Source organism: Perissodus microlepis, chromosome 23 (assembly GCF_051167445.1).
Source record: "Perissodus microlepis isolate ML-2025 ecotype Zambia chromosome 23, ASM5116744v1, whole genome shotgun sequence".
Taxonomy (NCBI): Eukaryota; Metazoa; Chordata; class Actinopteri; order Cichliformes; family Cichlidae; genus Perissodus; species Perissodus microlepis.
This window is the reverse complement of record NC_140482.1, coordinates 20220122-20235603: the sequence shown is the minus strand read 5'-3', so window position 1 is coordinate 20235603 and position 15482 is coordinate 20220122. Positions and strand designations below refer to the sequence as shown.

At 47.8% G+C, this 15482-nt stretch overlaps 1 protein-coding gene and 31 non-coding genes across 32 annotated transcripts in view; all 32 read left to right on the top strand.

The window, feature by feature from the left end:
• atp7b (ATPase copper transporting beta) overlaps positions 1-15482 on the top strand; it is a 99587-nt gene that overhangs the window by 42880 nt on the left and 41225 nt on the right. The window lies entirely within an intron of this gene.
• Positions 372-444, top strand: trnar-ccu (transfer RNA arginine (anticodon CCU)). The gene has a single exon. It is a non-coding gene; the product is annotated as a tRNA-Arg (tRNA).
• Positions 451-522, top strand: trnam-cau (transfer RNA methionine (anticodon CAU)). The gene has a single exon. It is a non-coding gene; the product is annotated as a tRNA-Met (tRNA).
• Positions 1201-1273, top strand: trnar-ccu (transfer RNA arginine (anticodon CCU)). Its single transcript has one exon. It is a non-coding gene; the product is annotated as a tRNA-Arg (tRNA).
• On the top strand, positions 1280-1351 carry trnai-uau (transfer RNA isoleucine (anticodon UAU)). Its single transcript has one exon. It is a non-coding gene; the product is annotated as a tRNA-Ile (tRNA).
• On the top strand, positions 2028-2100 carry trnar-ccu (transfer RNA arginine (anticodon CCU)). Its single transcript has one exon. It is a non-coding gene; the product is annotated as a tRNA-Arg (tRNA).
• trnam-cau (transfer RNA methionine (anticodon CAU)) lies at positions 2107-2178 on the top strand. Its single transcript has one exon. It is a non-coding gene; the product is annotated as a tRNA-Met (tRNA).
• Positions 2855-2927, top strand: trnar-ccu (transfer RNA arginine (anticodon CCU)). Its single transcript has one exon. It is a non-coding gene; the product is annotated as a tRNA-Arg (tRNA).
• Positions 2934-3005, top strand: trnam-cau (transfer RNA methionine (anticodon CAU)). The gene has a single exon. It is a non-coding gene; the product is annotated as a tRNA-Met (tRNA).
• trnar-ccu (transfer RNA arginine (anticodon CCU)) lies at positions 3682-3754 on the top strand. Its single transcript has one exon. It is a non-coding gene; the product is annotated as a tRNA-Arg (tRNA).
• On the top strand, positions 4510-4582 carry trnar-ccu (transfer RNA arginine (anticodon CCU)). The gene has a single exon. It is a non-coding gene; the product is annotated as a tRNA-Arg (tRNA).
• Positions 4589-4660, top strand: trnam-cau (transfer RNA methionine (anticodon CAU)). Its single transcript has one exon. It is a non-coding gene; the product is annotated as a tRNA-Met (tRNA).
• trnam-cau (transfer RNA methionine (anticodon CAU)) lies at positions 5417-5488 on the top strand. Its single transcript has one exon. It is a non-coding gene; the product is annotated as a tRNA-Met (tRNA).
• trnar-ccu (transfer RNA arginine (anticodon CCU)) lies at positions 6165-6237 on the top strand. The gene has a single exon. It is a non-coding gene; the product is annotated as a tRNA-Arg (tRNA).
• trnam-cau (transfer RNA methionine (anticodon CAU)) lies at positions 6244-6315 on the top strand. The gene has a single exon. It is a non-coding gene; the product is annotated as a tRNA-Met (tRNA).
• Positions 7898-7969, top strand: trnam-cau (transfer RNA methionine (anticodon CAU)). The gene has a single exon. It is a non-coding gene; the product is annotated as a tRNA-Met (tRNA).
• trnam-cau (transfer RNA methionine (anticodon CAU)) lies at positions 8725-8796 on the top strand. The gene has a single exon. It is a non-coding gene; the product is annotated as a tRNA-Met (tRNA).
• On the top strand, positions 9552-9623 carry trnam-cau (transfer RNA methionine (anticodon CAU)). Its single transcript has one exon. It is a non-coding gene; the product is annotated as a tRNA-Met (tRNA).
• Positions 10301-10373, top strand: trnar-ccu (transfer RNA arginine (anticodon CCU)). The gene has a single exon. It is a non-coding gene; the product is annotated as a tRNA-Arg (tRNA).
• Positions 10380-10451, top strand: trnam-cau (transfer RNA methionine (anticodon CAU)). The gene has a single exon. It is a non-coding gene; the product is annotated as a tRNA-Met (tRNA).
• trnar-ccu (transfer RNA arginine (anticodon CCU)) lies at positions 11129-11201 on the top strand. The gene has a single exon. It is a non-coding gene; the product is annotated as a tRNA-Arg (tRNA).
• On the top strand, positions 11208-11279 carry trnam-cau (transfer RNA methionine (anticodon CAU)). The gene has a single exon. It is a non-coding gene; the product is annotated as a tRNA-Met (tRNA).
• Positions 11957-12029, top strand: trnar-ccu (transfer RNA arginine (anticodon CCU)). Its single transcript has one exon. It is a non-coding gene; the product is annotated as a tRNA-Arg (tRNA).
• Positions 12036-12107, top strand: trnam-cau (transfer RNA methionine (anticodon CAU)). The gene has a single exon. It is a non-coding gene; the product is annotated as a tRNA-Met (tRNA).
• trnar-ccu (transfer RNA arginine (anticodon CCU)) lies at positions 12784-12856 on the top strand. The gene has a single exon. It is a non-coding gene; the product is annotated as a tRNA-Arg (tRNA).
• On the top strand, positions 12863-12934 carry trnam-cau (transfer RNA methionine (anticodon CAU)). Its single transcript has one exon. It is a non-coding gene; the product is annotated as a tRNA-Met (tRNA).
• Positions 13612-13684, top strand: trnar-ccu (transfer RNA arginine (anticodon CCU)). The gene has a single exon. It is a non-coding gene; the product is annotated as a tRNA-Arg (tRNA).
• Positions 13691-13762, top strand: trnam-cau (transfer RNA methionine (anticodon CAU)). The gene has a single exon. It is a non-coding gene; the product is annotated as a tRNA-Met (tRNA).
• trnar-ccu (transfer RNA arginine (anticodon CCU)) lies at positions 14440-14512 on the top strand. Its single transcript has one exon. It is a non-coding gene; the product is annotated as a tRNA-Arg (tRNA).
• On the top strand, positions 14519-14590 carry trnam-cau (transfer RNA methionine (anticodon CAU)). The gene has a single exon. It is a non-coding gene; the product is annotated as a tRNA-Met (tRNA).
• On the top strand, positions 15267-15339 carry trnar-ccu (transfer RNA arginine (anticodon CCU)). The gene has a single exon. It is a non-coding gene; the product is annotated as a tRNA-Arg (tRNA).
• trnam-cau (transfer RNA methionine (anticodon CAU)) lies at positions 15346-15417 on the top strand. The gene has a single exon. It is a non-coding gene; the product is annotated as a tRNA-Met (tRNA).

Here is a 15482-nt window from a genome sequence, read left to right as displayed (position 1 = left end):
ATGCTGAAGAGCTAATTCAAGCATTTGATCCAGCTGTGTTTGAGCACGTCACACATGCTCCTGCTACTCCCCCTCTTTTAGTGGAACTAGATTCAGTGATTCAAATCGTTGGTACTCTCTGGTCTTCATGTGGTTTCACAAGTCTCAACAGACAACATAAACGCCCCCAAATAAAGTGGAGCAATAAGCACAGCGTGTTGGCTGACCAGAGTTCTGGACACTGAGTTGCCCAGAGTGTAATTTATTTTCTCAGCGTTTCTCAAATGTTCTTAAATACAGCTTCATCTTTGAACTAAAAACCAGCTTGAAACCATGGCTCTCACTCGAACCCCCGAAATAACCTGCAAAAAAAGGAAGTCAAGCGCTCATCCGCCCCGGTGGCCTAATGGATAAGGCACTGGCCTCCTAAGCCAGGGATTGTGGGTTCGAGTCCCATCTGGGGTGCTGTCCAGCAGAGTGGCGCAGCGGAAGCGTGCTGGGCCCATAACCCAGAGGTCGATGGATCGAAACCATCCTCTGCTATGTTTTTTTTGGATGGCCCGATTCCCTGAACTGTGTCCAAAAAAAGGTGACAGTCAGGACTTTTTCCCCAAAAATGCAGACAAGTAACCCTGTAGTACAGGAACCGAGTGAGTCAGTCATGTACGATAACTGCCCCCGATCACCAAAGGCGACTCCTTATGTGTACATAGAGCCTAGCACAGGGATTCCAACTCCAGTCCTGGAGAGCCACTGTTCTTCTTTTCTTTAGCTTTTAGATGCATCCTTGTTCTGACACACCTGAATCAAATGAATGGCTTGTTATCAGGCCTTTGCCAAACTTGATGCCATGCTGAAGAGCTAATTCAAGCATTTGATCCAGCTGTGTTTGAGCACGTCACACATGCTCCTGCTACTCCCCCTCTTTTAGTGGAACTAGATTCAGTGATTCAAATCGTTGGTACTCTCTGGTCTTCATGTGGTTTCACAAGTCTCAACAGACAACATAAACGCCCCCAAATAAAGTGGAGCAATAAGCACAGCGTGTTGGCTGACCAGAGTTCTGGACACTGAGTTGCCCAGAGTGTAATTTATTTTCTCAGCGTTTCTCAAATGTTCTTAAATACAGCTTCATCTTTGAACTAAAAACCAGCTTGAAACCATGGCTCTCACTCGAACCCCCGAAACAACCTGCAAAGAAAGGAAGTCAAGCGCTCATCCGCCCCGGTGGCCTAATGGATAAGGCACTGGCCTCCTAAGCCAGGGATTGTGGGTTCGAGTCCCATCTGGGGTGCTGTCCAGCAGAGTGGCGCAGCGGAAGCGTGCTGGGCCTATAACCCAGAGGTCGATGGATCGAAACCATCCTCTGCTATGTTTTTCGGATGGCCCGATTCCCTGAACTGTGTCCAAAAACAGGTGACAGTCAGGACCTTTTCCCCAAAAACGCAGACAAGTAACCCTGTAGTACAGGAACCGAGCGAGTCAGTCATGTACGATAACTGTCCCCGATCACCAAAGGCGACTCCTTATGTGTACATAGAGCCTAGCACAGGGATTCCAACTCCAGTCCTGGAGAGCCACTGTTCTTCTTTTCTTTAGCTTTTAGATGCATCCTTGTTCTGACACACCTGAATCAAATGAATGGCTTGTTATCAGGCCTTTGCCAAACTTGATGCCATGCTGAAGAGCTAATTCAAGCATTTGATCCAGCTGTGTTTGAGCACGTCACACATGCTCCTGCTACTCCCCCTCTTTTAGTGGAACTAGATTCAGTGATTCAAATCGTTGGTACTCTCTGGTCTTCATGTGGTTTCACAAGTCTCAACAGACAACATAAACGCCCCCAAATAAAGTGGAGCAATAAGCACAGCGTGTTGGCTGACCAGAGTTCTGGACACTGAGTTGCCCAGAGTGTAATTTATTTTCTCAGCGTTTCTCAAATGTTCTTAAATACAGCTTCATCTTTGAACTAAAAACCAGCTTGAAACCATGGCTCTCACTCGAACCCCCGAAACAACCTGCAAAGAAAGGAAGTCAAGCGCTCATCCGCCCCGGTGGCCTAATGGATAAGGCACTGGCCTCCTAAGCCAGGGATTGTGGGTTCGAGTCCCATCTGGGGTGCTGTCCAGCAGAGTGGCGCAGCGGAAGCGTGCTGGGCCCATAACCCAGAGGTCGATGGATCGAAACCATCCTCTGCTATGTGTTTTGGATGGCCCGATTCCCTGAACTGTGTCCAAAAACAGGTGACAGTCAGGACCTTTTCCCCAAAAACGCAGACAAGTAACCCTGTAGTACAGGAACCGAGTGAGTCAGTCATGTACGATAACTGCCCCCGATCACCAAAGGCGACTCCTTATGTGTACATAGAGCCTTGCACAGGGATTCCAACTCCAGTCCTGGAGAGCCACTGTTCTTCTTTTCTTTAGCTTTTAGATGCATCCTTGTTCTGACACACCTGAATCAAATGAATGGCTTGTTATCAGGCCTTTGCCAAACTTGATGCCATGCTGAAGAGCTAATTCAAGCATTTGATCCAGCTGTGTTTGAGCACGTCACACATGCTCCTGCTACTCCCCCTCTTTTAGTGGAACTAGATTCAGTGATTCAAATCGTTGGTACTCTCTGGTCTTCATGTGGTTTCACAAGTCTCAACAGACAACATAAACGCCCCCAAATAAAGTGGAGCAATAAGCACAGCGTGTTGGCTGACCAGAGTTCTGGACACTGAGTTGCCCAGAGTGTAATTTATTTTCTCAGCGTTTCTCAAATGTTCTTAAATACAGCTTCATCTTTGAACTAAAAACCAGCTTGAAACCATGGCTCTCACTCGAACCCCCGAAATAACCTGCAAAAAAAGGAAGTCAAGCGCTCATCCGCCCCGGTGGCCTAATGGATAAGGCACTGGCCTCCTAAGCCAGGGATTGTGGGTTCGAGTCCCATCTGGGGTGCTGTCCAGCAGAGTGGCGCAGCGGAAGCGTGCTGGGCCCATAACCCAGAGGTCGATGGATCGAAACCATCCTCTGCTATGTGTTTTGGATGGCCCGATTCCCTGAACTGTGTCCAAAAACAGGTGACAGTCAGGACCTTTTCCCCAAAAACGCAGACAAGTAACCCTGTAGTACAGGAACCGAGTGAGTCAGTCATGTACGATAACTGCCCCCGATCACCAAAGGCGACTCCTTATGTGTACATAGAGCCTAGCACAGGGATTCCAACTCCAGTCCTGGAGAGCCACTGTTCTTTTTTTCTTTAGCTTTTAGATGCATCCTTGTTCTGACACACCTGAATCAAATGAATGGCTTGTTATCAGGCCTTTGCCAAACTTGATGCCATGCTGAAGAGCTAATTCAAGCATTTGATCCAGCTGTGTTTGAGCACGTCACACATGCTCCTGCTACTCCCCCTCTTTTAGTGGAACTAGATTCAGTGATTCAAATCGTTGGTACTCTCTGGTCTTCATGTGGTTTCACAAGTCTCAACAGACAACATAAACGCCCCCAAATAAAGTGGAGCAATAAGCACAGCGTGTTGGCTGACCAGAGTTCTGGACACTGAGTTGCCCAGAGTGTAATTTATTTTCTCAGCGTTTCTCAAATGTTCTTAAATACAGCTTCATCTTTGAACTAAAAACCTGCTTGAAAGTATGGCTCTCACTCGAACCCCCGAAATAACCTGCAAAGAAAGGAAGTCAAGCGCTCATCCGCCCCGGTGGCCTAATGGATAAGGCACTGGCCTCCTAAGCCAGGGATTGTGGGTTCGAGTCCCATCTGGGGTGCTGTCCAGCAGAGTGGCGCAGCGGAAGCGTGCTGGGCCCATAACCCAGAGGTCGACGGATCGAAACCATCCTCTGCTATGTTTTTTTGGATGGCCCGATTCCCTGAACTGTGTCCAAAAAAAGGTGACTGTCAGGACTTTTTCCCCAAAAATGCAGACAAGTAACCCTGTAGTACAGGAACCGAGTGAGTCAGTCATGTACGATAACTGCCCCCGATCACCAAAGGCGACTCCTTATGTGTACATAGAGCCTAGCACAGGGATTCCAACTCCAGTCCTGGAGAGCCACTGTTCTTCTTTTCTTTAGCTTTTAGATGCATCCTTGTTCTGACACACCTGAATCAAATGAATGGCTTGTTATCAGGCCTTTGCCAAACTTGATGCCATGCTGAAGAGCTAATTCAAGCATTTGATCCAGCTGTGTTTGAGCACGTCACACATGCTCCTGCTACTCCCCCTCTTTTAGTGGAACTAGATTCAGTGATTCAAATCGTTGGTACTCTCTGGTCTTCATGTGGTTTCACAAGTCTCAACAGACAACATAAACGCCCCCAAATAAAGTGGAGCAATAAGCACAGCGTGTTGGCTGACCAGAGTTCTGGACACTGAGTTGCCCAGAGTGTAATTTATTTTCTCAGCGTTTCTCAAATGTTCTTAAATACAGCTTCATCTTTGAACTAAAAACCAGCTTGAAACCATGGCTCTCACTCGAACCCCCGAAACAACCTGCAAAGAAAGGAAGTCAAGCGCTCATCCGCCCCGGTGGCCTAATGGATAAGGCACTGGCCTCCTAAGCCAGGGATTGTGGGTTCGAGTCCCATCTGGGGTGCTGTCCAGCAGAGTGGCGCAGCGGAAGCGTGCTGGGCCCATAACCCAGAGGTCGATGGATCGAAACCATCCTCTGCTATGTTTTTTTGGATGGCCCGATTCCCTGAACTGTGTCCAAAAAAAGGTGACAGTCAGGACTTTTTCCCCAAAAATGCAGACAAGTAACCCTGTAGTACAGGAACCGAGTGAGTCAGTCATGTACGATAACTGCCCCCGATCACCAAAGGCGACTCCTTATGTGTACATAGAGCCTAGCACAGGGATTCCAACTCCAGTCCTGGAGAGCCACTGTTCTTCTTTTCTTTAGCTTTTAGATGCATCCTTGTTCTGACACACCTGAATCAAATGAATGGCTTGTTATCAGGCCTTTGCCAAACTTGATGCCATGCTGAAGAGCTAATTCAAGCATTTGATCCAGCTGTGTTTGAGCACATCACACATGCTCCTGCTACTCCCCCTCTTTTAGTGGAACTAGATTCAGTGATTCAAATCGTTGGTACTCTCTGGTCTTCATGTGGTTTCACAAGTCTCAACAGACAACATAAACGCCCCCAAATAAAGTGGAGCAATAAGCACAGCGTGTTGGCTGACCAGAGTTCTGGACACTGAGTTGCCCAGAGTGTAATTTATTTTCTCAGCGTTTCTCAAATGTTCTTAAATACAGCTTCATCTTTGAACTAAAAACCAGCTTGAAACCATGGCTCTCACTCGAACCCCCGAAATAACCTGCAAAAAAAGGAAGCCAAGCGCTCATCCGCCCCGGTGGCCTAATGGATAAGGCACTGGCCTCCTAAACCAGGTATTGTGGGTTCGAGTCCTATCTGGGGTGCTGTCCAGCAGAGTGGCGCAGCGGAAGCGTGCTGGGCCCATAACCCAGAGGTCGATGGATCGAAACCATCCTCTGCTATGTTTTTTGGATGGCCCGATTCCCTGAACTGTGTCCAAAAACAGGTGACAGTCAGGACCTTTTCCCCAAAAACGCAGACAAGTAACCCTGTAGTACAGGAACCGAGTGAGTCAGTCATGTACGATAACTGCCCCCGATCACCAAAGGCGACTCCTTATGTGTACATAGAGCCTAGCACAGGGATTCCAACTCCAGTCCTGGAGAGCCACTGTTCTTCTTTTCTTTAGCTTTTAGATGCATCCTTGTTCTGACACACCTGAATCAAATGAATGGCTTGTTATCAGGCCTTTGCCAAACTTGATGCCATGCTGAAGAGCTAATTCAAGCATTTGATCCAGCTGTGTTTGAGCACGTCACACATGCTCCTGCTACTCCCCCTCTTTTAGTGGAACTAGATTCAGTGATTCAAATCGTTGGTACTCTCTGGTCTTCATGTGGTTTCACAAGTCTCAACAGACAACATAAACGCCCCCAAATAAAGTGGAGCAATAAGCACAGCGTGTTGGCTGACTAGAGTTCTGGACACTGAGTTGCCCAGAGTGTAATTTATTTTCTCAGCGTTTCTCAAATGTTCTTAAATACAGCTTCATCTTTGAACTAAAAACCAGCTTGAAACCATGGCTCTCACTCGAACCCCCGAAACAACCTGCAAAGAAAGGAAGTCAAGCGCTCATCCGCCCCGGTGGCCTAATGGATAAGGCACTGGCCTCCTAAGCCAGGGATTGTGGGTTCGAGTCCCATCTGGGGTGCTGTCCAGCAGAGTGGCGCAGCGGAAGCGTGCTGGGCCCATAACCCAGAGGTCGATGGATCGAAACCATCCTCTGCTATGTGTTTTGGATGGCCCGATTCCCTGAACTGTGTCCAAAAAAAGGTGACAGTCAGGACTTTTTCCCCAAAAATGCAGACAAGTAACCCTGTAGTACAGGAACCGATTAAGTCAGTCATGTACGATAACTGCCCCCGATCACCAAAGGCGACTCCTTATGTGTACATAGAGCCTAGCACAGGGATTCCAACTCCAGTCCTGGAGAGCCACTGTTCTTCTTTTCTTTAGCTTTTAGATGCATCCTTGTTCTGACACACCTGAATCAAATGAATGGCTTGTTATCAGGCCTTTGCCAAACTTGATGCCATGCTGAAGAGCTAATTCAAGCATTTGATCCAGCTGTGTTTGAGCACATCACACATGCTCCTGCTACTCCCCCTCTTTTAGTGGAATTAGATTCAGTGATTCAAATCGTTGGTACTCTCTGGTCTTCATGTGGTTTCACAAGTCTCAACAGACAACATAAATACCCCCAAATAAAGTGAAGCAATAAGCACAGCATGTTTGCTAGCCAGAGTTCTGGATACTGAGTTGCCCAGAGTGTAATTTATTTTCTCAGCGTTTCTCAAATGTTCTTAAATACAGCTTCATCTTTGAACTAAAAACCAGCTTGAAACCATGGCTCTCACTCGAACCCCTGAAACAACCTGCAAAGAAAGGAAGTCAAACGCTCATCCGCCCCGGTATCCTAATGGATAAGGCACTGGCCTCCTAAGCCAGGGATTGTGGGTTCGAGTCCCATCTGGGGTGCTGTCCAGCAGAGTGACACAGCGGAAGCGTGCTGGGCCCATAACCCAGAGGTCGATGGATCGAAACCATCCTCTGCTATGTTTTTCGGATGGCCCGATTCCCTGAACTGTGTCCAAAAACAGGTGACAGTCAGGACCTTTTCCCCAAAAACGCAGACAAGTAACCCTGTAGTACAGGAACCGAGTGAGTCAGTCATGTACGATAACTGCCCCCGATCACCAAAGGCGACTCCTTATGTGTACATAGAGCCTAGCACAGGGATTCCAACTCCAGTCCTGGAGAGCCACTGTTCTTTTTTTCTTTAGCTTTTAGATGCATCCTTGTTCTGACACACCTGAATCAAATGAATGGCTTGTTATCAGGCCTTTGCCAAACTTGATGCCATGCTGAAGAGCTAATTCAAGCATTTGATCCAGCTGTGTTTGAGCATGTCACACATGCTCCTGCTACTCCCCCTCTTTTAGTGGAACTAGATTCAGTGATTCAAATCGTTGGTACTCTCTGGTCTTCATGTGGTTTCACAAGTCTCAACAGACAACATAAACGCCCCCAAATAAAGTGGAGCAATAAGCACAGCGTGTTGGCTGACCAGAGTTCTGGACACTGAGTTGCCCAGAGTGTAATTTATTTTCTCAGCGTTTCTCAAATGTTCTTAAATACAGCTTCATCTTTGAACTAAAAACCAGCTTGAAACCATGGCTCTCACTCGAACCCCCGAAATAACCTGCAAAAAAAGGAAGCCAAGCGCTCATCCGCCCCGGGGGCCTAATGGATAAGGCACTGGCCTCCTAAGCCAGGGATTGTGGGTTCGAGTCCCATCTGGGGTGCTGTCCAGCAGAGTGGCGCAGCGGAAGCGTGCTGGGCCCATAACCCAGAGGTCGATGGATCGAAACCATCCTCTGCTATGTTTTTTTGGATGGCCCGATTCCCTGAACTGTGTCCAAAAAAGGTGACAGTCAGGACTTTTTCCCCAAAAATGCAGACAAGTAACCCTGTAGTACAGGAACCGAGTGAGTCAGTCATGTACGATAACTGCCCCCGATCACCAAAGGCGACTCCTTATGTGTACATAGAGCCTAGCACAGGGATTCCAACTCCAGTCCTGGAGAGCCACTGTTCTTCTTTTCTTTAGCTTTTAGATGCATCCTTGTTCTGACACACCTGAATCAAATGAATGGCTTGTTATCAGGCCTTTGCCAAACTTGATGCCATGCTGAAGAGCTAATTCAAGCATTTGATCCAGCTGTGTTTGAGCACGTCACACATGCTCCTGCTACTCCCCCTCTTTTAGTGGAACTAGATTCAGTGATTCAAATCGTTGGTACTCTCTGGTCTTCATGTGGTTTCACAAGTCTCAACAGACAACATAAACGCCCCCAAATAAAGTGGAGCAATAAGCACAGCGTGTTGGCTGACCAGAGTTCTGGACACTGAGTTGCCCAGAGTGTAATTTATTTTCTCAGCGTTTCTCAAATGTTCTTAAATACAGCTTCATCTTTGAACTAAAAACCAGCTTGAAACCATGGCTCTCACTCGAACCCCCGAAATAACCTGCAAAAAAAGGAAGCCAAGCGCTCATCCGCCCCGGTGGCCTAATGGATAAGGCACTGGCCTCCTAAACCAGGTATTGTGGGTTCGAGTCCTATCTGGGGTGCTGTCCAGCAGAGTGGCGCAGCGGAAGCGTGCTGGGCCCATAACCCAGAGGTCGATGGATCGAAACCATCCTCTGCTATGTTTTTTGGATGGCCCGATTCCCTGAACTGTGTCCAAAAACAGGTGACAGTCAGGACCTTTTCCCCAAAAACGCAGACAAGTAACCCTGTAGTACAGGAACCGAGTGAGTCAGTCATGTACGATAACTGCCCCCGATCACCAAAGGCGACTCCTTATGTGTACATAGAGCCTAGCACAGGGATTCCAACTCCAGTCCTGGAGAGCCACTGTTCTTTTTTTCTTTAGCTTTTAGATGCATCCTTGTTCTGACACACCTGAATCAAATGAATGGCTTGTTATCAGGCCTTTGCCAAACTTGATGCCATGCTGAAGAGCTAATTCAAGCATTTGATCCAGCTGTGTTTGAGCACGTCACACATGCTCCTGCTACTCCCCCTCTTTTAGTGGAACTAGATTCAGTGATTCAAATCGTTGGTACTCTCTGGTCTTCATGTGGTTTCACAAGTCTCAACAGACAACATAAACGCCCCCAAATAAAGTGGAGCAATAAGCACAGCGTGTTGGCTGACCAGAGTTCTGGACACTGAGTTGCCCAGAGTGTAATTTATTTTCTCAGCGTTTCTCAAATGTTCTTAAATACAGCTTCATCTTTGAACTAAAAACCAGCTTGAAACCATGGCTCTCACTCGAACCCCCGAAATAACCTGCAAAAAAAGGAAGCCAAGCGCTCATCCGCCCCGGGGGCCTAATGGATAAGGCACTGGCCTCCTAAGCCAGGGATTGTGGGTTCGAGTCCCATCTGGGGTGCTGTCCAGCAGAGTGGCGCAGCGGAAGCGTGCTGGGCCCATAACCCAGAGGTCGATGGATCGAAACCATCCTCTGCTATGTTTTTTTGGATGGCCCGATTCCCTGAACTGTGTCCAAAAAAAGGTGACAGTCAGGACTTTTTCCCCAAAAATGCAGACAAGTAACCCTGTAGTACAGGAACCGAGTGAGTCAGTCATGTACGATAACTGCCCCCGATCACCAAAGGCGACTCCTTATGTGTACATAGAGCCTAGCACAGGGATTCCAACTCCAGTCCTGGAGAGCCACTGTTCTTCTTTTCTTTAGCTTTTAGATGCATCCTTGTTCTGACACACCTGAATCAAATGAATGGCTTGTTATCAGGCCTTTGCCAAACTTGATGCCATGCTGAAGAGCTAATTCAAGCATTTGATCCAGCTGTGTTTGAGCACGTCACACATGCTCCTGCTACTCCCCCTCTTTTAGTGGAACTAGATTCAGTGATTCAAATCGTTGGTACTCTCTGGTCTTCATGTGGTTTCACAAGTCTCAACAGACAACATAAACGCCCCCGAATAAAGTGGAGCAATAAGCACAGCGTGTTGGCTGACCAGAGTTCTGGACACTGAGTTGCCCAGAGTGTAATTTATTTTCTCAGCGTTTCTCAAATGTTCTTAAATACAGCTTCATCTTTGAACTAAAAACCAGCTTGAAACCATGGCTCTCACTCGAACCCCCGAAATAACCTGCAAAGAAAGGAAGTAAAGTGCTCATCTGCCCCGGTGGCCTAATGGCTAAGGCACTGGCCTCCTAAGCCAGGGATTGTGGGTTCGAGTCCCATTTGGGGTGCTGTCCAGCAGAGTGGCGCAGCGGAAGCGTGCTGGGCCCATAACCCAGAGGTCGATGGATCGAAACCATCCTCTGCTATGTTTTTTTGGATGGCCCGATTCCCTGAACTGTGTCCAAAAAAAGGTGACAGTCAGGACTTTTTCCCCAAAAACGCAGACAAGTAACCCTGTAGTACAGGAACCGAGTGAGTCAGTCATGTACGATAACTGCCCCCGATCACCAAAGGCGACTCCTTATGTGCACATAGAGCCTAGCACAGGGATTCCAACTCCAGTCCTGGAGAGCCACTGTTCTTCTTTTCTTTAGCTTTTAGATGCATCCTTGTTCTGACACACCTGAATCAAATGAATGGCTTGTTATCAGGCCTTTGCCAAACTTGATGCCATGCTGAAGAGCTAATTCAAGCATTTGATCCAGCTGTGTTTGAGCACGTCACACATGCTCCTGCTACTCCCCCTCTTTTAGTGGAACTAGATTCAGTGATTCAAATCGTTGGTACTCTCTGGTCTTCATGTGGTTTCACAAGTCTCAACAGACAACATAAACGCCCCCAAATAAAGTGGAGCAATAAGCACAGCGTGTTGGCTGACCAGAGTTCTGGACACTGAGTTGCCCAGAGTGTAATTTATTTTCTCAGCGTTTCTCAAATGTTCTTAAATACAGCTTCATCTTTGAACTAAAAACCAGCTTGAAACCATGGCTCTCACTCGAACCCCCGAAACAACCTGCAAAGAAAGGAAGTCAAGCGCTCATCCGCCCCGGTGGCCTAATGGATAAGGCACTGGCCTCCTAAGCCAGGGATTGTGGGTTCGAGTCCCATCTGGGGTGCTGTCCAGCAGAGTGGCGCAGCGGAAGCGTGCTGGGCCCATAACCCAGAGGTCGATGGATCGAAACCATCCTCTGCTATGTTTTTTTGGATGGCCCGATTCCCTGAACTGTGTCCAAAAAAAGGTGACAGTCAGGACTTTTTCCCCAAAAATGCAGACAAGTAACCCTGTAGTACAGGAACCGAGTGAGTCAGTCATGTACGATAACTGCCCCCGATCACCAAAGGCGACTCCTTATGTGTACATAGAGCCTAGCACAGGGATTCCAACTCCAGTCCTGGAGAGCCACTGTTCTTCTTTTCTTTAGCTTTTAGATGCATCCTTGTTCTGACACACCTGAATCAAATGAATGGCTTGTTATCAGGCCTTTGCCAAACTTGATGCCATGCTGAAGAGCTAATTCAAGCATTTGATCCAGCTGTGTTTGAGCACGTCACACATGCTCCTGCTACTCCCCCTCTTTTAGTGGAACTAGATTCAGTGATTCAAATCGTTGGTACTCTCTGGTCTTCATGTGGTTTCACAAGTCTCAACAGACAATATAAACGCCCCCAAATAAAGTGGAGCAATAAGCACAGCGTGTTGGCTGACCAGAGTTCTGGACACTGAGTTGCCCAGAGTGTAATTTATTTTCTCAGCGTTTCTCAAATGTTCTTAAATACAGCTTCATCTTTGAACTAAAAACCAGCTTGAAACCATGGCTCTCACTCGAACCCCCGAAATAACCTGCAAAAAAAGGAAGTCAAGCGCTCATCCGCCCCGGTGGCCTAATGGATAAGGCACTGGCCTCCTAAGCCAGGGATTGTGGGTTCGAGTCCCATCTGGGGTGCTGTCCAGCAGAGTGGCGCAGCGGAAGCGTGCTGGGCCCATAACCCAGAGGTCGATGGATCGAAACCATCCTCTGCTATGTGTTTTGGATGGCCCGATTCCCTGAACTGTGTCCAAAAACAGGTGACAGTCAGGACCTTTTCCCCAAAAACGCAGACAAGTAACCCTGTAGTACAGGAACCGAGTGAGTCAGTCATGTACGATAACTGCCCCCGATCACCAAAGGCGACTCCTTATGTGTACATAGAGCCTAGCACAGGGATTCCAACTCCAGTCCTGGAGAGCCACTGTTCTTTTTTTCTTTAGCTTTTAGATGCATCCTTGTTCTGACACACCTGAATCAAATGAATGGCTTGTTATCAGGCCTTTGCCAAACTTGATGCCATGCTGAAGAGCTAATTCAAGCATTTGATCCAGCTGTGTTTGAGCACGTCACACATGCTCCTGCTACTCCCCCTCTTTTAGTGGAACTAGATTCAGTGATTCAAATCGTTGGTACTCTCTGGTCTTCATGTGGTTTCACAAGTCTCAACAGACAACATAAACGCCCCCGAATAAAGTGGAGCAATAAGCACAGCGTGTTGGCTGACCAGAGTTCTGGACACTGAGTTGCCCAGAGTGTAATTTATTTTCTCAGCGTTTCTCAAATGTTCTTAAATACAGCTTCATCTTTGAACTAAAAACCAGCTTGAAACCATGGCTCTCACTCGAACCCCCGAAATAACCTGCAAAGAAAGGAAGTAAAGCGCTCATCTGCCCCGGTGGCCTAATGGCTAAGGCACTGGCCTCCTAAGCCAGGGATTGTGGGTTCGAGTCCCATTTGGGGTGTTGTCCAGCAGAGTGGCGCAGCGGAAGCGTGCTGGGCCCATAACCCAGAGGTCGATGGATCGAAACCATCCTCTGCTATGTTTTTTTGGATGGCCCGATTCCCTGAACTGTGTCCAAAAAAAGGTGACAGTCAGGACTTTTTCCCCAAAAACGCAGACAAGTAACCCTGTAGTACAGGAACCGAGTGAGTCAGTCATGTACGATAACTGCCCCCGATCACCAAAGGCGACTCCTTATGTGTACATAGAGCCTAGCACAGGGATTCCAACTCCAGTCCTGGAGAGCCACTGTTCTTTTTTTCTTTAGCTTTTAGATGCATCCTTGTTCTGACACACCTGAATCAAATGAATGGCTTGTTATCAGGCCTTTGCCAAACTTGATGCCATGCTGAAGAGCTAATTCAAGCATTTGATCCAGCTGTGTTTGAGCACGTCACACATGCTCCTGCTACTCCCCCTCTTTTAGTGGAACTAGATTCAGTGATTCAAATCGTTGGTACTCTCTGGTCTTCATGTGGTTTCACAAGTCTCAACAGACAACATAAACGCCCCCGAATAAAGTGGAGCAATAAGCACAGCGTGTTGGCTGACCAGAGTTCTGGACACTGAGTTGCCCAGAGTGTAATTTATTTTCTCAGCGTTTCTCAAATGTTCTTAAATACAGCTTCATCTTTGAACTAAAAACCAGCTTGAAACCATGGCTCTCACTCGAACCCCCGAAATAACCTGCAAAGAAAGGAAGTAAAGCGCTCATCTGCCCCGGTGGCCTAATGGCTAAGGCACTGGCCTCCTAAGCCAGGGATTGTGGGTTCGAGTCCCATTTGGGGTGTTGTCCAGCAGAGTGGCGCAGCGGAAGCGTGCTGGGCCCATAACCCAGAGGTCGATGGATCGAAACCATCCTCTGCTATGTTTTTTTGGATGGCCCGATTCCCTGAACTGTGTCCAAAAAAAGGTGACAGTCAGGACTTTTTCCCCAAAAACGCAGACAAGTAACCCTGTAGTACAGGAACCGAGTGAGTCAGTCATGTACGATAACTGCCCCCGATCACCAAAGGCGACTCCTTATGTGTACATAGAGCCTAGCACAGGGATTCCAACTCCAGTCCTGGAGAGCCACTGTTCTTCTTTTCTTTAGCTTTTAGATGCATCCTTGTTCTGACACACCTGAATCAAATGAATGGCTTGTTATCAGGCCTTTGCCAAACTTGATGCCATGCTGAAGAGCTAATTCAAGCATTTGATCCAGCTGTGTTTGAGCACATCACACATGCTCCTGCTACTCCCCCTCTTTTAGTGGAACTAGATTCAGTGATTCAAATCGTTGGTACTCTCTGGTCTTCATGTGGTTTCACAAGTCTCAACAGACAACATAAACGCCCCCAAATAAAGTGGAGCAATAAGCACAGCGTGTTGGCTGACCAGAGTTCTGGACACTGAGTTGCCCAGAGTGTAATTTATTTTCTCAGCGTTTCTCAAATGTTCTTAAATACAGCTTCATCTTTGAACTAAAAACCAGCTTGAAACCATGGCTCTCACTCGAACCCCCGAAATAACCTGCAAAAAAAGGAAGTCAAGCGCTCATCCGCCCCGGTGGCCTAATGGATAAGGCACTGGCCTCCTAAGCCAGGGATTGTGGGTTCGAGTCCCATCTGGGGTGCTGTCCAGCAGAGTGGCGCAGCGGAAGCGTGCTGGGCCCATAACCCAGAGGTCGATGGATCGAAACCATCCTCTGCTATGTGTTTTGGATGGCCCGATTCCCTGAACTGTGTCCAAAAACAGGTGACAGTCAGGACCTTTTCCCCAAAAACGCAGACAAGTAACCCTGTAGTACAGGAACCGAGTGAGTCAGTCATGTACGATAACTGCCCCCGATCACCAAAGGCGACTCCTTATGTGTACATAGAGCCTTGCACAGGGATTCCAACTCCAGTCCTGGAGAGCCACTGTTCTTTTTTTCTTTAGCTTTTAGATGCATCCTTGTTCTGACACACCTGAATCAAATGAATGGCTTGTTATCAGGCCTTTGCCAAACTTGATGCCATGCTGAAGAGCTAATTCAAGCATTTGATCCAGCTGTGTTTGAGCACGTCACACATGCTCCTGCTACTCCCCCTCTTTTAGTGGAACTAGATTCAGTGATTCAAATCGTTGGTACTCTCTGGTCTTCATGTGGTTTCACAAGTCTCAACAGACAACATAAACGCCCCCAAATAAAGTGGAGCAATAAGCACAGCGTGTTGGCTGACCAGAGTTCTGGACACTGAGTTGCCCAGAGTGTAATTTATTTTCTCAGCGTTTCTCAAATGTTCTTAAATACAGCTTCATCTTTGAACTAAAAACCAGCTTGAAACCATGGCTCTCACTCGAACCCCCGAAATAACCTGCAAAAAAAGGAAGTCAAGCGCTCATCCGCCCCGGTGGCCTAATGGATAAGGCACTGGCCTCCTAAGCCAGGGATTGTGGGTTCGAGTCCCATCTGGGGTGCTGTCCAGCAGAGTGGCGCAGCGGAAGCGTGCTGGGCCCATAACCCAGAGGTCGATGGATCGAAACCATCCTCTGCTATGTGTTTTGGATGGCCCGATTCCCTGAACTGTGTCCAAAAACAGGTGACAGTCAGGACCTTTTCC